Here is a 7,126-nt window from a genome sequence, read left to right as displayed (position 1 = left end):
AGTTCCCTTAGAAAAATTTAGGGAATATTTTTTGTCTCTATGCTTATGTTACTTTCTCAGTATTGTCTCCAATATGTCTGCTACAAAACAGGGAAAACCTCATTTTGAAAAGCAAACTTTATCTATTAGATAAAGAATAAAGAAATTATAATAAATATATGCTTTAATTAGAAAAAAATGGCTTCATGAGTTAAAAAGAGACAAAAGTGACCATAAGTTACTAAAGTCCCCAGACAGCAGGCCTCAACACCCATCGATATTTTATGCATGTTTTATTTGCCTATTTATTCCACAGTTCAATAAAAATTACAGGTTGCTATGGAAACATGAAAAATCACAGATACTTGCTCTACTCAGAGGTATAGCATTTCACTTTCTTAATGAAACACACACATCATAAGGGCTTAAGCCTTGTATTTGGTCATAACTTTTGGAAAGTAAGATTTGTTATAGAATGATCAGTTAGTTACTTTTGGTGTTTGTACTGATTTAGCAAAAGTGCTAGAAGTATTACATGAAAAATAAAACACAAAAAAGCATAGATCCAGAATAAGGTGAGTAACATCTCTGTCTTCCTAGCAGTATGAAGATATTCATTTATACTTTGAAGAATAGCATCTAGGATAAGACCTAGGTGTTGGTAACATAAGATTCTAATAACAAAGGAAAAGACCGACTACTCGCTTTCTTTAGTAGAGGGGGCCAGAAGGGTTGATTTCATGAAACATAAAGCCCCACCCTCCTTGGGCAGACATGTTTGGACTCTCCTGTGTTTTTCAGAATCCATTCCAAGGGAGCAAAAAATTCCACACCAAGATTTCCCGGTGCCCGCCACTGGTGCAAACATTACCTAGTGATGTCTGCACAAGTGTCAGAGAGGTGGAGAAATCCTTCAAATCTGTTAAATGTGGAATAAAGAGGAGAATAACTTGAATTAAATTTCTGTCCCTACTTGAAATAGACTCTGACTGTGCCTCTGTACCTGGCCCTGATTTTTGCATGAAAATATTCCTTTTGTCCCTATCTGGTGCTAGCCTTCAAAAAGGAATAGGGTTTAAAAAGCAGGAAATAATGTGAGATTTTAAGCAAACAGTTCAATATTCTTTTAGAATGCTCTCTGTATTCAAAAGCACTTTGATTTATATCTTTAGGAGTCTTTGAAACTGTACCTCTTTTAAAAGACCATCCCTGATTTTGGGTCTTTGTTCCTTTATGAGCTTTGTCCCTGATTTCTAATATAGAGACCCGAGAGGCATGTTGTTAAAGGAAGGAAAAATAATTTTTACAAAGCCTGGCAAACTGTGTTAAATATGCTTTTGAAAATTAAGTTTAATATAAAGTTCAGTATAACCATCACCATTGAAAGTATTGTCTGTGCTAAATAACTCTTCCAATAAAAATATCCTTTGTTTTCCTGTAATGTAATTAAAAGTGAACCCAAAAGGGCAGCAATAAATCAAGGTGCACAAAAGCAGAAAAATATTACAATTAATATTTAACATAAGTTTTGATTGCTTTTAGAGTAAGTATTAAAAATATCAATTAGAATATATATTCAAAGTTTTCTTCCTTTCCCATTACACAGTGGAAGGGGCTATTTTTAATTCTGGATACTACACACCAAATAATACATAGCCCCTAATTAAAGAAAAGGCTGCAATTGAATTGAGAGTTTCTGCTGATGTCATACATAATGAGAGCACAGCTCCAGCTATGAATGAATGGCAGCCGAACCCTGAGAATGAATTACAACGTTAGCATTCAATCAGAGACTAGGTATTGTTATTTGTAATAGATGTAAAATGATTATTATTATTTTTAAATACAGACAAAGGAAAGAAAATTTGAATTCAAAAATCTGAGACTAGGAGGCAAGAAGATTAGAAAGTATGTGATTAAAGTGAATACACTGTATTGGAAAATGAAATGTACAAATTTACCAGTGAATAATTGCTTTATATATTATATGTAGATAAATAGCTAGGTATAACCATATCCATATCTATGTTGGAATAGATGTGTGTGGAAAGTCTCTAAAGAGAATTAGACTTTCAGTTTGCAGGCATTTATTTAAAAATATTAAAAAGGAACTTATGATATAATGAAAGGGTAAAATGGTATATATTTAACTTATCTAAGATCTGCACAAAATGCTATGATCTATACCTCTATCAGAATATATGAGAGCCTTTCTTTCAGAATCTTATTTGCAGAGGCACATTTTAATCTCTGCGTATGGTAAATTAAGTATGTAAATCTAATATAGCTAACGATTTATTGTGGTTGAGTATTGACAATATGCTCTCCTCAGTATAAAGTATGGAAAATAATATGTTTTCTGCCTTAAATGCTTTCAAGCTAATGTAGACAACGTCTTCACCTCTTTCCTTTTTTCCCCACTTCCTACTTTCTATGTCAGATTATCACTAGAACACAGGTGTTTGAGAAGTCATTCCTAGTACTCATCTTCTCTTCCCCAAAACTTTTGCTGGTCACTCCTTTTGTCTTATTGCCACGTGGGAAAAATTAGGCTATCTTCAGTATAAGATACATTTAACTCTAGAACAAAAGTATGGACATTACATTTAAAGCAACAAAACAGACATAAAGTCTGGAAGTTTTGAGGGACTCTGGTTGACAGAATAGGAGTTTTGAGACAATTTTAGAAAAAGAATAATTAATTAATATACAATTAGGATGCTGTTTGGTCAACATGAGGAAAAGTAAGATAATATACAGAAAAATTCCTTTAGTTCTGTAGAACTAGTGTTCCCACGTTGCGACATTCATTATTTGAAAATATTACTAGGGTAACAACTTGGCTAGCTAGGATTCAATTACTTGTCAATATCACCAGTATAGAACATATAAATTAGGAAATAAACAAAGTTTCCTGAATAGCCAATTGCTCTACTATAAGTTAGTAACATTCATGCCATATGTTCTCAAAGTTTAATATGCAAGAAATCACCTTTAGTAGCTGTTGAGAGCATACACTCCAGACTTTGGCAATCTTCTTACTCGTGTGACCTTGGAAAACTTCCCTACCCTTCTCTATGGCTCAGTGTCTGTAAAGTGGAGATCGTAATACCCAACTCTAGCATGGTAAGTTTAAATTAGCTAATGAATGTGGAGGCTTGGAGCAGTGCCTAGTCTGCTCATATTGATCAGTAAATAAGTGTTAATTGTGTTAATAATTCCTGTTATGTTTATAATATAAATATTTTAATGTGTCAATTATGTTCTATTATATAAGCACTGAGGAAATGGAGTGGGATCCCATTGATTTATCTCCAGTCCTTTTTGTTTTTTTAAAAAAAAAAAACTATTTCAAAATAATTTCAGACTTACAAAATTATCGCAAAAAGTGCAGAAAATTTTCCCTCATTCTGTGTCTGTTAACAATAATATCTTATATAACCACAACACAATTATCAAATCAGGAAATTAACATGATACAATGCTATTACCCAATCTAGAGGCCCTTTTCACATTTTACCAACTGTCTGATTAATGTCCTTTCTTCTCACCCAGGATTCCACATTGCGTTTGGTTGTCATGTCTTCTTAGTGTCCTCCAATCTGGGACAATTCTCTAGGCTGTCTTTGTCTTTCATGACTGACATTTTTGAAGAATATTGGTTAGTTATTTTGTAGAATGTCTCTGTATTAGTTTCATATCACTGCTGCAACAAATTACTGTACATTTAGTGGTTTAAAACCACATAAATTTCTTCTTTTCCTGTTCTGGAGGTCAGAAGTCCAAAATAAGCTTTATGGGGCTAAAATCAAGGTGTCAGCAGGACTGAGTTCTTTTCCAAAGCACTAGCCGAGAATCTATTCCTCATCTTTTCCAGTGTCTAGAAGGTGCCCACATTCCTCGGCTTGTGGCTCCACGTCCCTGTAACCTCTCCTTCTGTCATCACATCTCCATCTCTGACACTGACCAGATACCTCTCTTTGATAAGGACCCTTGTGATGACATTGTGTCATAAGTGTGTTAATCAAGCACAGTCTTCCCATCCCAAGATCCTTTACATAATTATACCTGAAAAGTCCCTTTGCCCTGTAAAGTAACATATTCACAATTTTCAGGAATCAGGATGTAGGCATCTTTGGGGGACCAGGATTCTACCTACCACAGTATCAATTTGAATTTGTCTGACATTTCCTCATATTTGAGTACAAGGTATATGTTTTTTTGGGTGTAACAACAGAAGTGATATTGTGTCCCTCTCAGGTCATTATGTTGCTTTGCTTTTTTTTTTTTTTTTTTAAAGATACAAACAAGAAAGATTTACAGTCCTTGAACCCACAATTCTAAAATTGGAAAAGCTCTGAAAATCCAATTTTTCTCTCTGCAAATTCAGCACAAACTCATTTGGCAGCAAAACCTGACCTGAGTCAACATAAGTCCACTTATACTTTTTATTTATTTTACTTAGTGGGAATAGTCATATGTTTTCTGGCAGAGTTATTAATGCGTTTGATCACGAGGTGTTGCCTGCAACTGTACTAAGGGAGGTGGGGGGGATACAATATGTAATGTACACTTCTTCCACTGAATTTCTTCTGTAAATCTGAAGAATCTTGAAACATATTAGCTCGAGGGTTTCATAAACGAGACTATGGACCTATGGGCAAAATTTAAAGAAGATCTTTGTTGAATAGAAAGTATATCACATACTTCCATTACTTAAAATGCTAACTTGTCCACTTGAAAAAAATGCAACAACAAATGAATACATATATGATGTTCAAATGGTATGAACTAAGTGAATTGCTAAATTAACTGTTACGGGCATTCTTTGACATTGAAAAAGTGAGCACTGCCTCAAGAAAATGTACCAAGTTCTAAGAGTTATCTTGTGTCTCTTACATATTTTTTCTAAATGAAACCGCCAAGTCACTGAAATATCTTCATAAATATTCTATTTCGGAGAAAATATATAAATATGTAAGACAACTGTGACTGACATAATATCGCTTATAGAATATGCCATAATTCAGTTTTGCAAATTTTTCGTTATACTTTTTAAATTTTCATTTATTTTGTTTTCATACTAATTGAACTCAGCAAATATGATTGACAAAAAGTAAATCATGTATTTAATCTTCTTCTAAGTTTACTTTTAAATTTATGGAGAAGTCAATAATTTCAATTTTATTAATCTCAAAATGCAACTTTGAAGAAGATCAAAGGCAATTTTATGGAAAACATTAAAAATTACAAGACCATGTCAGGCACAGTGGCTCATGCCCAAAATGAGAGCCTGAGGCAGGAGGATCCCTTGCAGACAGGATTTTGAGACCAGCCTGGGTAATATGGTAAGACTCTGCATCTACACAAAATTTAAAACTTAGCTGGGTGTAGTGGCACGTGCTTATAGTCCCAGCTACTCGGAGGCTGAAGCAGGAGGATCACTTGAGCCTGGAAGGTTGAAGCTGCAGTGAGCAGTGATTGCACCACTGCTCTCCAGTCTGGGTGATGAAGTGAGACTCTGTCTCAGAAATTTAGAAAAAGGAAAAAAATCATAAAACCATACTGAACAAAATACATTTTGCAGAAAACACTGATATTGGCCATATTTCTCCAAGAAGCAGTGCCTTTTTCTCATAGAATATAATATTTCAGGACTGTATTGCTACTCATCTTTCCTAGATCTTTCCAGTAGAGCTAGAAAATACATTCTATTTATACATATAGCTGTACACATATAGAATATTATATATTAAATATATGACAATATATAATATTTTATAGTATATAAAATATGTTATCCTTAAACGTATAATTCATTCTCTCTATATGAGTTATTATATATTTAAATATTATACTTAAGTGTTAATAAAATATTAAATATATACTCTTTATAGAGACAAAGAGAATAACTATACTCAGACATTTTTTATACATATAAAATATAGAATGCCTCATGAGTTCGTACTGATGATTTCCATTTCTAATCTAGGGCTATAGGCTTTCTTAACTTTTGGTCTATTACTTCTTACATGCAGAGAATCCTGGAATCTTGATTCTGATTCTCATGGATACAGGAATGATAGAATTGGGATATTCCATAATTACTCATTTGCTTTATCCCACATTACAAATGCCACTGTCACAGAAGAACAATATTAATACTACCAGCACCAAGTATAATTACAGAAACGGGCAAGTAGTTTTTTTTACAATAACTCTCCCATTCTTCTTCCATTTGTTTAGAGTTGTATTATGTCTACATTGTTATAGCATGTCGTTTTAGTTCTGCAAGTACATATATACATATTCACAAAAGTCTTCTGTTGATGTCTCCCTGGTCATTCTGGTTGTCAGAAACTCCCTTGGCTGCTGTACAGATGTCTGTAACAGACAGATCTGGTGGTTTTTGTTGTTTTGTCCTCACCTTCTTACATTTGGGGGCTTATGTTGATACATTGTCATTTAGACTTATTGCAAATACTATCTGTAGGGTTCCGGTTTTGCTGTCTAGTTGCTATGTTGTTTCCATGTGGGAGCTGGGGAAGATCTCAAAACTACACTGCCCTTTCTTACAATGGACATCTTCAAATTCTGTTCTTGGTGTTTTTGATGAAGTATTTCATTTAATCTTTAAAACAAACCTAGTAACCAGTCTTAATTTCCCTGCTTTACAAACATGAAAACTGAGGTCTCAAATATGATAAGTACTGATCTAAGATCAGACAGTTAATTGCTGATGGAAGAACTATTTGAGCTCAGATCTATCTTATTCTGTAGCCCATACTCTTAGCTCCTATCCTGCACTGCAATAGTTTCATACATGACATAAATATTGTCTTATTATCAGATAGACTAGGGCCTTGCAGCTTTTGAATCAGTTAAGCTTTTCAAAGAAATGTTTCAACGCACTCTCCAAATTGCAATAATCTAACAACACTATATATATAATTGTATACATACACTGTTTTCTTTCGGAACTTTTTTGTAATCACTAAAGCAATTTCCATTGGATTATTTTTTAAAACTCCTTCATGAATGTTTTATGTTACCAGAAAATAGACTGCTTTCAGCAAGCCTCTACTTGATACTAACAACAGAAAGTATCATTTGTGGACAGAGAACAAGATAAATGGTCTGAATTCCT

This window comes from Trachypithecus francoisi, unplaced genomic scaffold (assembly GCF_009764315.1).
Source record: "Trachypithecus francoisi isolate TF-2019V2 unplaced genomic scaffold, Tfra_2.0 Lachesis_group0, whole genome shotgun sequence".
NCBI classification, from domain to species: Eukaryota; Metazoa; Chordata; class Mammalia; order Primates; family Cercopithecidae; genus Trachypithecus; species Trachypithecus francoisi.
Note: the sequence above shows the minus strand (reverse complement) of the source record.